The sequence below is a fragment of the Hibiscus syriacus genome, unplaced genomic scaffold (assembly GCF_006381635.1).
Source record: "Hibiscus syriacus cultivar Baekdansim isolate YM2019G1 unplaced genomic scaffold, ASM638163v2 tig00111493_pilon, whole genome shotgun sequence".
Taxonomy (NCBI): domain Eukaryota; kingdom Viridiplantae; phylum Streptophyta; class Magnoliopsida; order Malvales; family Malvaceae; genus Hibiscus; species Hibiscus syriacus.
The window spans coordinates 624,017-640,641 of record NW_024063102.1 but is presented as its reverse complement, the minus strand read 5'-3'; the positions used below and the strand labels follow the sequence as shown (position 1 = coordinate 640,641).

The window sequence follows — 16,625 nt, the reverse complement described above, 5'->3', positions numbered from 1 at the left end:
TAAACTCTTGGTTTAACCATTTTTAAATATGAGATGTTATAAACCCAATCCCCGTATGTTTTCTGGAAATTTTCCAGTTTTCCCTCTCCCTCAACCCAACTTCCAACTCCGATCTACTCGCCGTCCAACCTCCGATCGATGAGCCAAAACCACCATCGTGTTCGTTGTCAACCGAGGAACAAAACCCCTCAAACCTTTCGTCGTGAATCATCACCGTTCGTCGTGAATTTCAGTCGGAAGTATCGTCGGTAATAACTCGGTTTTAGTTGGTTTTTCATCGATTCACGACGATCGGGTCATCCGTTTACGACACCTCCCGCACCATCGTGTTCGTTGCATCGTTCCGAGTTTGCCGGTGTCATCCTTGGTCTCCGTCCACGGCGGCGCGTGAGGAGGTGAAGCGGTCAAAGTTTCCGATTCGTTGAAATCGAGCTCTCCGCCATTCAAAATGGTGAACCAAGCTTTGTAAGTATCTCGAAATCGCTCAAAATAATTTTTAGAAATTTTTCCGGGATTTTATCACTGTTCACACGCCCCCACGCGCCATCACTGCGCGTGGGGAAGAAAAAATGATCGGTTTGACCGGTTTTGGTGCATAGTTGACCGGTTTGACCGGTCACAACCCGACCCGACCCGTTTACCCGACCCGACCTGTTTACCCGACCCGTTGACCCGACTCGACCCGTTGACCCGACCCGTTGACCGTTGACCCGTTGACCGTTGACCGGCGTTGACCACTGTTGACCAAAACTTTGACTGGCTTTGACCGGGCATTAAACGACCTTTGACTTTGACCGAGTATACCTATCCTGACATTTTTCGACGTTCCAAATCCGATTCCGCAGTCCATTTCTCGAAATTCGGACCCGAAGGCCTCGAAATTACCGGTCAAACCCGATGACTTTGATTTTGACCAAAAATTCCAAATTTCCGAAAAGTCATATTTTATGCTTTCGACGTCCTGAATCCGAATCCGAAGTCCGTTTCACCAAATTCGAACCCGGTAAGCCGTCTTTCACTAATTTATCACCCTATTCGATCCGTTTATCGTAATTAAGCTCCTTTTCTGATATAATTTATGTTGATATGTATCTGAGGAATTATTGAAAGTTGAATTGAAGATCAAAGACGTTCGAATGGAATTTTTATGGTCGATCAATTGTGCACGGAAATTGAGGTAATACTTTACTACCTCTTTATGCTTTATGGAACATGTTGGTATTGATAAATGCATGAATGGAAATGTTTGGTCTCATATGTGTAATTAATGAAGATCTACACTAGGTACGAATACGGTAGAAAGTAGATAACTGAATATGGCTCAGATGACTATTATAAGAAATTGGAGGACGGTTTGAATTAAATTACAAGTTCTGGAATTAAGTAATAAAAGAATTAACCATGGATTGTAGATTATAATTTATCTCATTAAAGGTACTTAGATGATAAATTAAGAGAATATTTCGATTAGGGAAAATTACGAAATTACCCTTATGTTGGAAAATGATAAGAATTGTCTCTGGAAGTGGATTAATAAATCTGAAAAGAATTATTGATCTGCTAAAACTATTGATGTGCATAAGAAATGTTAGTTTTACTTGGAAATTATGGAGAACCGGTTTTTAACCCCAAGAAGGTTTATGCAAGATACTAGAAGTGTTAAGGGAATTATTTCAAGATCAGAGATTGTTCAAGAAAGCAATTAATCATAGGATCTCTAAATTATATTATTTTCGTTAAGAGCTAATATCGAACTTATCTGGTTAAGAAATTACAGAAATGCCTTAAGAGGTAGAATAGTCTGAGATGACTCTGAATGAGAAAATACTTAGAGGATTCGTACTTAACTCGATTAAGTACGGATTTAATTGTTAAGATCCCGACTTAGTGCAGGAAAATTTATGATATTCCGTTTGTAAAGTCTGAGAAGACACTTGACCTGAAAATATTCGAATAATGAGTAAATACTGGAAGAGTAATTTATCGGGGGTATTCTGCTGTTAGAATTGTTCGAAAGGACTGAAGTAAATGATAAGATTGAATTAAATAATAATACCGGATGGAAGGAAAAGATTGAAATACCGTAGATCTGTAAAATGACCAAAATACCCCTGTAATGGAAATGACCCAAGAATATCACCAAGCTCAGGCATGATTGGATATCCTCGAGCTTTAAAATGAATGGAATAAAATTGGACATCAAGATTACCAAAATACCCTTTTGGCCTAAATTAAGTAAATGTCTTGGATTAATTAAGGAATCCAAGTAAGCATAAGTATTGGACTACCTTTAAAGGTAATGGAAAACAATTTAAGTGAATAGATCAACCTTAAAGCTATGTCAATACCTGAATGACATAGATATTTCTAGAACATGTGTTCGTCTTCTCAAGTTTGGCTCGATGACGAATCTTGGAAGTATTCAGTTCAGCTCAGATCTAGATCGTATTCAGTACTAAGAATTGGACGTTTGTTCAACAATCAACCACGAAGACCAAATTGAATGGGATGGAAGTACAACATGTATATGAAATTCAGGAACGTTTGAATTACTCTGGAAAATTCTGAAGTAACTGGAATGGAGATGATTGCTAAATGAAATAGGTAACCTCAATGACTGAGGATTTAGTAAGTGATTTGGAAAAGTCTGGAAACTCTGATGAGTTTACGTAGTGTACAATTACAATGGGTTATGAACAAATTAATCAAGTACGTCAACATTTCATGATATTGTGGAAGCGTGGAAATGAAATAAAGTCATTGGAAGATTTATTCAGCGATAATTCCGAAAATGGTCTACGGACAAGAATTTGTGGTATTAAAGAGTAAATACCCTAGAAGGAAAATGAATTGACCAGTCGACATAGATTGTTAAGGTTCTGAATCTTCGTTCTCAAGTTGTTCGATTATCCGATCAATCGACATGGATGTAAAGGATTCTGAATACCCTTCTGATTACGTACAGCTTCTGAAAACTGTCCGAATAAGATAATATCCTGATAATTCACAGTCTAAATAACTGATGATTCTGTCAGTTAATGAACTCTTTCAAATAGTGATTCTAAATTCTGATATCCTATCGGTATACTGAATATTCATGTTTCTCTACCTGTTAAGATTATCCAATACCTCTGAATAATATCTGTAAACTCTGGTGTGTTCCCTAATCATATAAATATTTTATCTGATTTCCGACTTGAATTCTGTTATGATCCTGACCTGGATTCTGATCTGATATTGACATGGATTCTGATATGATACATGACCTGGATTCTGATATGATACTTGACTTGAATTATGTTTTGATTTTTGATATATCCGTTTACGGACGGAACATGTTTTATTGGGGGGGGGTATTGTTGGAGGAAGATTACTTGGAGGTTCCTCGGCTGTGTGCTCAGGGCCTTACTTACCGGTTCCTCGGCTGTGTGCTCAGGGCCTTACTGTTAGTGACGGGGTTGTATGGTTCTGGGGAACCTACACATTTTGTTCGTGACGGATGGGGGTATATATATATATATTTTAAAAAGATCTGAAAAGTTACATGGTTTTTTGGGAACACACTAGAAAACCTATTCTGATCTCCTGAACTCAGTCATCCTAAATATTTCTCTGAACTGAAAGCTCATTGTTCGTTACCACCTGAAATATCAGTAGGATCTTTGCTCAGCATAAAAATCTGTACATGTTCGGAAACAATAAGGAAATATATATTTATCTGTGTCTGCACGTTCATCAGTATCATCTGGTAGTTCTGTATTACTGAGCTTTTCGAAGCTCATTCTATTACTCATATTTTCAGGTTAAAAGAATTGTACCAGTGCATCTATCGACTTCAGTAAGGGAGTTCTTCCGGTGTTGTTGCAGAGTATGGTACATGTGATTAGGGGGCATGTAATTGTATTTTGATTTATATACGAGTCTGGAAATCTGTTTTATTTTTAAATAGTGACAACTAATTTTATAAGTTACATGTTTCAATAAAAGTTTTAAAATTTCCGCTATTTTTACAGTGGGTCGCTCCGGTGGCCCTAATGTGACACCCCGGATCGGATAGGGCTACCCGCATCGGTCTGTGGGGGTTACATTTAGTGGTATCAGAGCTATGGTTTGAGTCAAGATTTTTCAAGTTAGACCGGCCGGTCGAATGTCAAAATATGTCTGATCAATACATGCCTCTAGATTGCAGTCGTACCTCTCTAAGCCGGAACTCCATGGCTGAGTCCCTATCTGTAACGAATAAACCGAAGTTTCTATCCGTTAAGGCTATACTTGTACAAAAAGGAATACCAGTAACATCTGTCTAAACGTTGTAAAGTACCTCACGAGCTATGTGAGAGTTATTCATCTGAGAAATTCTGACCCGACTCCAAAAATGAAATTGGGATATGCTGCTGCTCTATGAGCCTATTCACGTAACCAAGGCTGAATTGATTTCACAAGGATAAAGTTGTTTTGATTATTTACTTAGACTGAGGGAGAATTCTGATGAGATTGATTACTCGAGGAAATTTTCGTTCGGATTCTTTTATTGAAATGAGAGAGAGTTTTGATAAGAATGTATACTCAACTGGTTAAGGATTAGTGGAGAATCCGTATTTCTATAAAAGCTACTCGAAGATATGGAAGAGTTGATGGAAGTTTCATTTATTCAATTATGTGACATGAATGAATTTCGAGGACGAAATTCTTTTAAGGAGGGGAGAATTGTAACACCCCAATTTAGGGTCTAAAATTTAGAAATTATAAAGTAGTGGATTTAATTGGTAATTTGAAAGAAATAGTGGGTTAAATTGTAAAATTTTAAAGTTGGCAGACCGTTTTATGAAGTGTAGGAAGTTCAGTGGCTAAACTCTTGGTTTAACCATTTTTAAATATGAGATGTTATAAACCCAATCCCCCGTATGTTTTCTGGAAATTTTCCAGTTTTCCCTCTCCCTCAACCCAACTTCCAACTCCGATCTACTCGCCGTCCGACCTCCAATCGATGAGCCAAAACCACCATCGTGTTCGTTGTCAACCGAGGAACAAAACCCCTCAAACCTTTCATCGTGAATCATCACCGTTCGTCGTGAATTTCAGTCGGAAGTATCGTCGGTAATAACTCGGTTTTAGTTGGTTTTTCATCGATTCACGACGATCGGGTCATCCGTTTACAACACCTCCCGCACCATCGTGTTCGTTGCATCGTTCTGAGTTTGCCGATGTCATCCTTGGTCTCCGTCCACGGCGGCGCGTGAGGAGGTGAAGCGGTAAAAGTTTCCGATTCGTTGAAATCGAGCTCTCCGCCGTTCAAAATTATGAACCGAGCTTTGTAAGTATCTCGAAATCGCTCAAAATAATTTTTAGAAATTTTTCCGGGATTTTAGCACTGTTCACGCGCCCCCACGCGCCATCACTGCGCGTGGGGAAGAAAAAATGACCGGTTTGACCGGTTTTGGTGCATAGTTGACCGGTTTGACCGGTCACAACCCGACCCGACCCGTTTACCCGACCCGACCTGTTTACCCGACCCGTTGACCCGACTCGACCCGTTGACCCGACCCGTTGACCGTTGACCCGTTGACCGTTGACCGGCGTTGACCACTGTTGACCAAAACTTTGACTGGCTTTGACCGGGCATTAAACGACCTTTGACTTTGACCGAGTATACCTATCCTGACATTTTTCGACGTTCCAAATCCGATTCCACAGTCCATTTCTCGAAATTCGGACCCGAAGGCCTCGAAATTACCGGTCAAACCCGATGACTTTGATTTTGACCAAAAATTCCAAATTTCCGAAAAGTCATATTTTATGCTTTCGACGTCCTGAATCCGAATCCGAAGTCCGTTTCACCAAATTCGAACCCGGTAAGCCGTCTTTCACTAATTTATCACCCTATTCGATCCGTTTATCGTAATTAAGCTCCTTTTCTGATATAATTTATGTTGATATGTATCTGAGGAATTATTGAAAGTTGAATTGAAGATCAAAGACGTTCGAATGGAATTTTTATGGTCGATCAATTGTGCACGGAAATTGAGGTAATACTTTACTACCTCTTTATGCTTTATGGAACATGTTGGTATTGATAAATGCATGAATGGAAATGTTTGGTCTCATATGTGTAATTAATGAAGATCTACACTAGGTACGAATACGGTAGAAAGTAGATAACTGAATATGGCTCAGATGACTATTATAAGAAATTGGAGGACGGTTTGAATTAAATTACAAGTTCTGGAATTAAGTAATAAAAGAATTAACCATGGATTGTAGATTATAATTTATCTCATTAAAGGTACTTAGATGATAAATTAAGAGAATATTTCGATTAGGGAAAATTACGAAATTACCCTTATGTTGGAAAATGATAAGAATTGTCTCTGGAAGTGGATTAATAAATCTGAAAAGAATTATTGATCTGCTAAAACTATTGATGTGCATAAGAAATGTTAGTTTTACTTGGAAATTATGGAGAACCGGTTTTTAACCCCAAGAAGGTTTATGCAAGATACTAGAAGTGTGTTAAGGGAATTATTTCAAGATCAGAGATTGTTCAAGAAAGCAATTAATCATAGGATCTCTAAATTATATTATTTTCGTTAAGAGCTAATATCGAACTTATCTGGTTAAGAAATTACGGAAATGCCTTAAGAGGTAGAATAGTCTGAGATGACTCTGAATGAGAAAATACTTAGAGGATTCGTACTTAACTCGATTAAGTACGGATTTAATTGTTAAGATCCCGACTTAGTGCAGGAAAATTTATGATATTCCGTTTGTAAAGTCTGAGAAGACACTTGACCTGAAAATATTCGAATAATGAGTAAATACTAGAAGAGTAATTTATCGGGGGTATTCTGCTGTCAGAATTGTTCGAAAGGACTGAAGTAAATGGTAAGATTGAATTAAATAATAAGACCGGATGGAAGGAAAAGATTGAAATACCGTAGATCTATAAAATGACCAAAATACCCCTGTAATGGAAATGACCCAAGAATATCACCAAGCTCAGGCATGATTGGATATCCTCGAGCTTTAAAATGAATGGAATAAAACTAGACATCAAGATTACCAAAATACCCTTTTGGCCTAAATTAAGTAAATGTCTTGGATTAATTAAGGAATCCAAGTAAGCATAAGTATTGGACTACCTTTAAAGGTAATGGAAAACAATTTAAGTGAATAGATAAACCTTAAAGCTATGTCAATACCTGAATGACATAGATATTTCTAGAACATGTGTTCGTCTTCTCAAGTTTGGCTCGATGACGAATCTTGGAAGTATTCAGTTCAGCTCAGATCTAGATCGTATTCAGTACTAAGAATTGGACGTTTGTTCAACAATCAACCACGAAGACCAAATTGAATGGGATGGAAGTACAACATGTATCTGAAATTCAGGAACGTTTGAATTACTCTGGAAAATTCTGAAGTAACTGGAATGGAGATGATTGCTAAATGAAATAGGTAACCTCAATGACTGAGGATTTAGTAAGTGATTTGGATAAGTCTGGAAACTCTGATGAGTTTACGTAGTGTACAATTACAATGGGTTATGAACAAATTAATCAAGTACGTCAACATTTCATGATATTGTGGAAGCGTGGAAATGAAATAAAGTCATTGGAAGATTTATTCAACGATAATTCCGAAAATGGTCTACGGACAAGAATTTGTGGTATTAAAGAGTAAATACCCTAGAAGGAAAATGAATTGACCAGTCGATATAGATTGTTAAGGTTCTGAATCTTCGTTCTCAAGTTGTTCGATTATCCGATCAATCGACATGGATGTAAAGGATTCTGAATACCCTTCTGATTACGTACATCTTCTGAAAATTGTCCGAATAAGATAATATCCTGATAATTCACAGTCTAAATAACTGATGATTCTGTCAGTTAATGAACTCTTTCAAATAGTGATTCTAAATTCCGATATCCTATCGGTATACTGAATATTCATGTTTTTCTACCTGTTAAGATTATCCAATACCTCTGAATAATATCTGTAAACTCTGGTGTGTTCCCTAATCATATAAATATTTTATCTGATTTCCGACTTGAATTCTGTTATGATCCTGACCTGGATTCTGATCTGATATTGACATGGATTCTGATCTGATACATGACCTGGATTCTGATATGATACTTGACTTGAATTATGTTTTGATTTTTGATATATCCGTTTACGGACGGAACATGTTTTATTGGGGGGGTATTGTTGGAGGAAGATTACTTGGAGGTTCCTCGGCTGTGTGCTCAGGGCCTTACTTACCGGTTCCTCGGCTGTGTGCTCAGGGCCTTACTGTTAGTGACGGGGTTGTATGGTTCTGGGGAACCTACACATTTTGTTCGTGACGGATGGGGGTATATATATATATGTTTTAAAAAGATCTGAAAAGTTACATGGTTTTTTGGGAACACACTAGAAAACCTATCCTGATCTCCTGAACTCAGTCATCCTAAATATTTCTCTGAACTGAAAGCTCATTGTTCGTTACCACCTGAAATATCAGTAGGATCTTTGCTCAGCATAAAAATCTGTACATGTTCGGAAACAATAAGGAAATATATATTTATCTGTGTCTGCACGTTCATCAGTATCATCTGGTAGTTCTGTATTACTGAGCTTTTCGAAGCTCATTCTATTACTCATATTTTCAGGTTAAAAGAATTGTACCAGTGCATCTATCGACTTCAGTAAGGGAGTTCTTCCGGTGTTGTTGCAGAGTATGGTACATGTGATTAGGGGGCATGTAATTGTATTTTGATTTATATACGAGTCTGGAAATCTGTTTTATTTTTAAATAGTGACAACTGATTTTATAAGTTACATGTTTCAATAAAAGTTTTAAAATTTCCGCTATTTTTACAGTGGGTCGCTCCGGTGGCCCTAATGTGACACCCCGGATCGGATAGGGCTACCCGCATCGGTCTGTGGGGGTTACAATAATCCCTAGTATCTAGATTCTGAAACAACTCATCATATTACCAAAGATCTCAGCAATATGCAAATTGGAGATAATTATCCTAAAACATGTATTGTAGTAGTTGGTAATGATAGTTCTTTGCCAATAAAATACACTGTCAGTCTTATTTTTTTGCTAATTCCAATAAGTATCGCTCAAACAAATTACTGTTTATTCCTAATATTACTAAAAAAAATTTGTCTGTTTTAAAATTCACTCATAACAATCAAGTTCTGCTTGAATTTTACCCTAAATTTTGTAAAGTTTGTGATCTGTATACTAAAAAACTATTGTTAAGAGGAAGTGAAGTTGGAAGGTTGTACAAGCCCAATGTTGCTATTAATAATTTTATTAATAATAAATACTACAAGAATGCTTATGGTAGGTTTATTGTTAATAATTTTATTGATAATTAATGTTGCAAGAATATTAGTGAAAGGTTTATTGTTAATAATTCTTTGTCTTCAATAAGTTGTCATTTTATAAATACTAGTATAGATATACGACACAAAATATTTGGCCATCTTTCTAAACAAGTTTTACTTTCTGCACTAAAACATTGTAATATAACCCCTTCTAATATAAATAGAGAACAAAGGTTATGCAGAGCATGTCAACTTGCTAAGTTACACTACATGTCCTTTTATGACTCACACATTGTCTATACACTACCTCTAGAACTTATAATAGATGATGTGTGGGGTTCTACTCTCATAGATTATAATGGTGTTAGTTTTTATGTTGCTTTCACTGATGCTCAGAACATATATACTTGGATTTACTTTCTAAAGAAACAATCTGAGGTTAAAAGTGTTTTTTTTTAATTTCAAAGACAAGTGGAAAAGTAATTTGGTGTTAAACTCAAGGTGTTTCAGTTGGATGGATGAAGTGAATTTGGTGCTCTTCAATCTTACATGAAAGAACAAGGGTAATTCACATATTGTCAAATCCACATACATATGAGTAAAACGGTTCGGTGAAAATGAAGCATCGACAGATAGTTGAGGTAGGTCTTTCCATGCTAGCTCTGGCTTCAATTACTTTAAATTTTAGAATAATGCTTTTGTTAGTGTAGTGTTTCTTATTATTTGTCTTCCTACACATGCTTTATATGGTGTAACACCATATGAATTCTTTTTAATAAAACACCATGTTATAGTTTTTTAAGAGTGTTTGATTGTGTTTATTACCATTTTTAAGGCCTTATAACCAACATAAATTTTAGTTTTGTTCATCTATTTGTGTCTTCTTGGGTTATTCGTCTGCTCATAAGGGATATAAGTGCTTAAATTCTAATGGTCATGTGTATGTGTCAAAGCATGTTTGGTTTGAAGAGAATGAGTTTCATTACCATTTGTATCAAAATCCTCCAAGCACATCTGCACAATCAAGGTAAAAGAGTCTTACTAGAGCTGGTTAATAACTCTTAAGTATAAACAAATTTTATCTTCAAAATGAATTATTTCATAATTCTTTTCTTCCTTCTATTGTCACACACCGTCAAAGTTTATCTCACTTATCAAAACTACCATCTCATCATCATTCAGAATTATCATCTTTCATGTCACCAGATCACTCATCAAAGCTAACATCTCTTTGTTATCTGCTTCATCATCATCTCTATCTCTACCATCTTTGTTATCTTTTACATTGTCATCAATATCATCATTATCATCATCATCTCTCTTTGTTCAGAATAATCATTCTATTGTGACTTATAGGAAAGCTGACATTTTTAAACTGAAAGTGTTACATGTTGAGACAAGTCATCAAGAGTCAGTTAATGTCTATGATGCACTGCAACATCTTGCTTGGAGTGAAGTTGTTCATAACAAATACCCTGCTCGTATGAAAAATGGTACGTGAGAGTTAAAGCCATTGTCACCAACTTGCAAGAAAGTAGGTTTCAAGTGGTTATTTAAAATGAAGAAGAAACTTGATGGGACAATCGATAGATTTAAGGCCCGTCTAGCAGCCAAGGACTATTCGCAAATGGTGGATAGAGACTTCTTAGAAAAGTTTAGCCCAGTGGCTCGAGCAAGTACAATAAAAACTATCATTGCTATTGCTGTCATGAAAGATTGGCCCTTGATACCAATAATATTTTTCTAAACAAAAAGCTAGCTGAAGAAATATATATGTGTCAGCCTCCAGGTTTTGAGCAGAGAAGTAAATATGAGAAAGAGTTAATGTGTTGTTTAAAAAAAATACTCTTTATGTGCTTAGACAATCACCTAGAGCATGGTTTGAAACTTTGAGAACTTTTTTTTAAAAAAATTTAGATTTTACCGTTTCAAAAGCTTATTCTTATTTGTTCATCATAAATTCAACATGCTCCCAAGTGCTTCTAATGGCCTATGTTGATGACATTGTCATTACTGGAAATCAGGAAATAGATCTGGATATCGTAATGTAAGAAATCAATAATGAGTTTTCGCTTAAAGACTTGGGACAGTTGGTTCCTTGTAATTCAAGTTTAACATACTTCAGGAGGATTGATTTTAAACTAGAAGAAATATATTGTTGATTTATTAAAAATATCAAACTTGGATGAGTCAACACCTACATCTACACCCATGGTTCTTGTTCTTGAACTCAAGGTAAACGATGAACAATTGTTCAATGATGTTAATCTCTATCGCAACATTGTGGGAGGTCTATAATATATGTGTTTAACAAGGTCTAACATAGTTTACACGATTAACAAGATTAGCCAATACAATACATGAATAACTCATGTGATACACATCGGAGGACTGTGAAATACATATTAAGGTATCTTAGTGGGACACTTTAGCATGAGTTGTTTTTCACTTGAGTTTGGAGTTTTAGTTTGGTCTGCTACATTGATATATTGGGCAACCTCGGTGGATGATCGTTGATCCACGATAGGCTATTTCATACACCTTTGAGGTAACCTAGTTGTATGGTGTTCTAAAGAACAAATTATTGTCTTAAGGTTTACATCATAAGTAAATATATAAGTCTTACTAACTCTATTTTTAAGTTAATTTGGGTTGAACAGTTACTTGATGAAATTAGAATTGTTGTAATTGAAAAACCAATTGTGCGATGCTATGACACCTCTATAATTTCTATGACTACAAATCCAACACATCATGCTCGCATAAAGCATGTTGAAATTGATATTCATTTCGTGAGAGAAAGAGTTTAGCAGAACAACTCATTGTGAACTTTGTTCCTTCAGTAGAATAAGTGGTTGACATACTCACTAAATCATTGTCACCTACAGTGTTTAGTGAAACACGTTTTCATCTTAGAATGAAGTCTTGGGTATAAATTCAGGATATGAGTCAAGAAGTAGGCCTGAAGAAACCATGACAATGTTGAAGTTCATATTGTAATCAGTTTTGGTTAATCTGTTATCATCGTCTTGATATTCTATTGGGCTATGTAGTTAATCTTGAATTGATGTATATATAATAGGCATGCCCACTATTTCAAAAATACAATTTTTATAATAGGCAACGTGTTATGCGTGTCAAAAATATTTGTATTCTTTTTTTTCATTAAGATTTTTTCTCATAGTTTTTATCTTTTGTAACGAGACATATTATCTTCATAGATATCCAAGAAGATGTGTTATGGATATTTATTTATGTGGATGTCTTCTATAATTAAAATTTTATATATTAAATAATACTTTGATGTAATTTATTATTAAGACTTTTTCTGAAGCAAATAAAAGTTGTTAGTTTTATTAAAATAGAAAAATCCAAAATTACAATAACAATTTACAATCATAAATGTAAACTAAACATATAATTAGGACATTTCCTATAATCTTATACACAAAACTACCCACTAAAGATCATATAAGGACCATGCAAAGGAAAAGTTAAAACTTCATTAAAAAAACTCGAACAAAATAAAGATGTGAATAGATTTGATTGCCTCAACAAATGAACTACAACATGGGATCAAGATACCGAAAGGCCATCGAAAATCGCATATCAGAGTCGAGCGTTGTGAGAAAACTATCTCTGAACGCAAACCGCATATCCAAATTCATCCAATGGTCCAATGCAGGGCATATCAACAGGATAATAAATAAACACCATCTTGATAAGCCTAGAATATTGTTGAAAACATTTTGATGTTTCGATATAACAAATTAAGTTAAATGAATTTTAAGATTTTACAAAAGATTTTCTAAGTATATTTGATGTAATTATTCGAATATCAAAATATTACTCCAAGTATTTCAAAGTTCATTTTAATCCTTATTAAAGTGTAAAATTGTGCTTTATACTTAAACTATTTTAAAACAATTTTACAAAGTATTTCGAGTCTTAATCGAGCCAAAAATATTTTCTTTTTAAAGGGTTTCAAGAAAAATCAGATTGTCCAGGGGGTACAGATTCCCCCCCAGGGGAACAGATTCCCCTCCAGGGGTACTGATTTCCCCCCAGGGGGAACAGATTCCCCCCTAGGGGGTATCGATTCCCCCTTGTCTAATGGTCAAAAACAAATTGCACTTAGGGAACCGATTCCCCATGAGTGGGTACCGATTCCCCCCACGCTCCAAGCTATTTTATTAATTGTTTCTCATCCACAAACGACTCCAAAACATCCCCAACGACTATTTACGACTTCAAACACATTTCAAGCTATAAATACAAGATAAGGACACTTGAAGAAGCAAGAGAACAACTATCCAAGCAATCAAACACAAGAGAATAGTTTTTCATTCGTATTTCATCTTTCTCTTGTAAATATTTTGTTCTTGTGAGCTCAATCTTGTAAACACCTACCTTAGAGAGGTTTTCTTGTTTACATCTTTTATCCTTTAGTAAAGGGGAAAGGTTCTAGCTTAGCCCGTGTAAAAACTAGGGAAAGGTTCTAGTTTATCCCGGAAAAACTAGGGAGTTTGTAAGGTTACTCTTTATCCTCAAAAGAAAGAACAAATTAGTGAATTTGTTGGAAAATCCTTGGTGAGGAGCTAAGGTAGTGGACGTAGACTTTGGTTGAGAAAGTCGAACCACTATAAATCGCTGTGCAATTCTCTATCTTTCAATCTCCTTACTCCCTAAACACAAAACCATTCTGACCTCTCTTTACAAACTATTCCGGTTATCTATTCGAGCTTCCGAAAATCCCAAAAATTGGCATCAGAGCCTTACTCGTTAGAAGGTTTAACCACCTTGAGACGATCCTCAAAGAAGCTCTACCAATTCTCGACACAACCGAGAAGATGGCTTCCACCTCCGGCTCGTTCCACATGGAAGACACCCTACCAACGGACAAGCCTCCATACTTCAATAGAGCCAACTATCGTCATTGGAAGAAATTAATGAAGGTATTCATCCAATCCAATGATCTTGATGTATGGGAGATAATCGAGAACGGATACTCTTCTCCAAAGAAGAATGAGAAGAAGTGGAGTGACAAAGAACGGAAGAAGCTCAACTTAATGCCAAGGCCATGCACATGGTGTTGTGTGCATTTGGTCCTTAAATCTATGAAGGAGTTTCTTCATGTTCAAGTGCCAAGGAGCTTTGGAATAAGCTCGAGGAAATCCATGGAAGCAAGAAAGAAGAACCAACAAGGGTGGTGTCTCTAATGGCTTGTGAAGAGCCCGAGGTATCTTCTAACTCAATTGAATTTAATTCATATACGTTTGATGAGTTACAAGATGCTTTTAATAGGTTATATTTAGAGTTTTAGACCATGAACTCCAAATATAAGAAAATGATTTCAAAATTTAAAATCGAAAATGATTTTCTTTTGAAAACAAAAATAGATTTTGAAAGCCAAAATGAAATTTTGAAAAAGGATTTACAGCTTTCAAATATAAAAATTGAAAGTTTTGAAAAAGAAAATTTTGATTTAAAAGTTAAGCTTGAATGCTTAACAAAAGAAAAAAAAATCATTTTAAATAATTCATTTAGTTCAATAATGACAATATGCTCATATTTTCATTATCATGGTCACAAGGAACATACTTGTCCTTTGAAGAAAGGAAAACGTTTTAAAATTAGGCAAGTATGGGTTCCAAAAGGAACAAGGGGCATTGTAACTAACGTTCAAGGATCCAAAGCAATTTGGATACTAAAATCTACTTAAATGTCTCTTGTAGGTGTGTGGAAGCAATTGTGATGAAAATGATGATATTCAAGATACTCTAGCCACACATGAAAAAGGAATGGGTAACCTCTAAGCTTAATACTTTTAATTTTGGATTATTTGGTTGCTCATTTGATTTTAAGCATGCATGAGTTTTGGTTTTAAATGATTATGCATCATTGTTTTAATCTCATGTATGTTGAAAAGATGATTGTGATGAACATTTTAAAGTTGTAATGATTTTTCAGAATTTTTAGTTCATCATAATAAAATTTTGGTCAAAATTTGTTTTAATGCAAATGATATCGCTCTAACAATTGATATCAACTTTTCAAATACTTTGATTTTATAAATCTTTAAAATTTTTTGACCTAAATTTGAATGTTTATGCATGTGGTTTAAATAAAAATGATATCTCTCTAATAATTGATATCAAAAATTTTCAAATGCATAACATTTTTAGAAAACTTTATGCATATGATCTTAAATTCAACAATTGATATTGCATAAAATATTTTAGTCTTGGATATATTGAATTTTATATGCTACTAACATGTTTGTTATTCTTTGTTGAAATTCAATTTTGTTTAAGTGTCAAGATCCTAAAAGCAAAATTTTACTTGGAATGCATTTATTGAGGGGGAGCTTTGATTTTTTCAAATGATTTTTAAAATGTAAAATTTACTACTTACTCTCCAAAGTTATTTTGAACTTCAAAGATTAGAGTCTTTTTGATTTAACAAAAAGGGGGAGAAGTGTTAAAGTAAGGGGGAGTAATTTCAAACTTTATTTCAAAATCTTAAAATTACTCAAATGTTTTGTTATATCAAAAAGGGGGAGATTGTTGAAAACATTTTGATGTTTCGATATAACAAATTAAGTTAAATGAATTTTAAGATTTTACAAAAGATTTTCTAAGTATATTCGATGTAATTATTTGAATATCAAAATATTACTCAAAATCTTTCAAAGTTCATTTGAATCCTTACTAAAGTGTAAAATTGTGTTTTATACTTAAACTATTTTAAAACAATTTTACAAAGTATTTCGAGCCTTAATCGAGCCAAAAATATTTTTTTTTTAAAGGGTTTCAAGAAAAATCAGATTGTCCAAGGGGTACAGATTCCCCCCAGGGGTACAGATTCCCCCCCGGGGGTACCGATTCCCCCTATCTAACGGTCAAAAACATATTGCACTTAGGGAACCGATTCCCCATGAGTGGGTACCGATTCCCCCCACGCTCCAAGTTGTTTTATTAATTGTTTCTCATCCCCAAACGACTCCAAAACATCCCCCAACGACTATATACGACTTCAAACACATTCCAAGCTATAAATACAAGCTAAGGACACTTGAAGAAGCAAGATAATAACTATCCAATCAATCAAACACAAGAGAAGAGTTTTTCATTCTTATTTCATCTTTCTCTTGTAAATATTTTGTTCTTGTGAGCTCAATCTTGTAAACACCTACCTTAGAGAGGTTTTCTTGTTTACATCTTTTATCCTTTTGTAAAGGGGAAATGTTCTAGCTTAACCCGTGTAAAAACTAGGGAAAGGCTCTAGTTTATCCCGGAAAAACT

At 35.1% G+C, this 16,625-nt stretch overlaps 1 pseudogene; it reads left to right on the top strand.

Annotated features, from left to right (window-relative positions):
- LOC120163702 overlaps nucleotides 1–16,625 on the top strand; it is a 32,232-nt pseudogene that overhangs the window by 657 nt on the left and 14,950 nt on the right.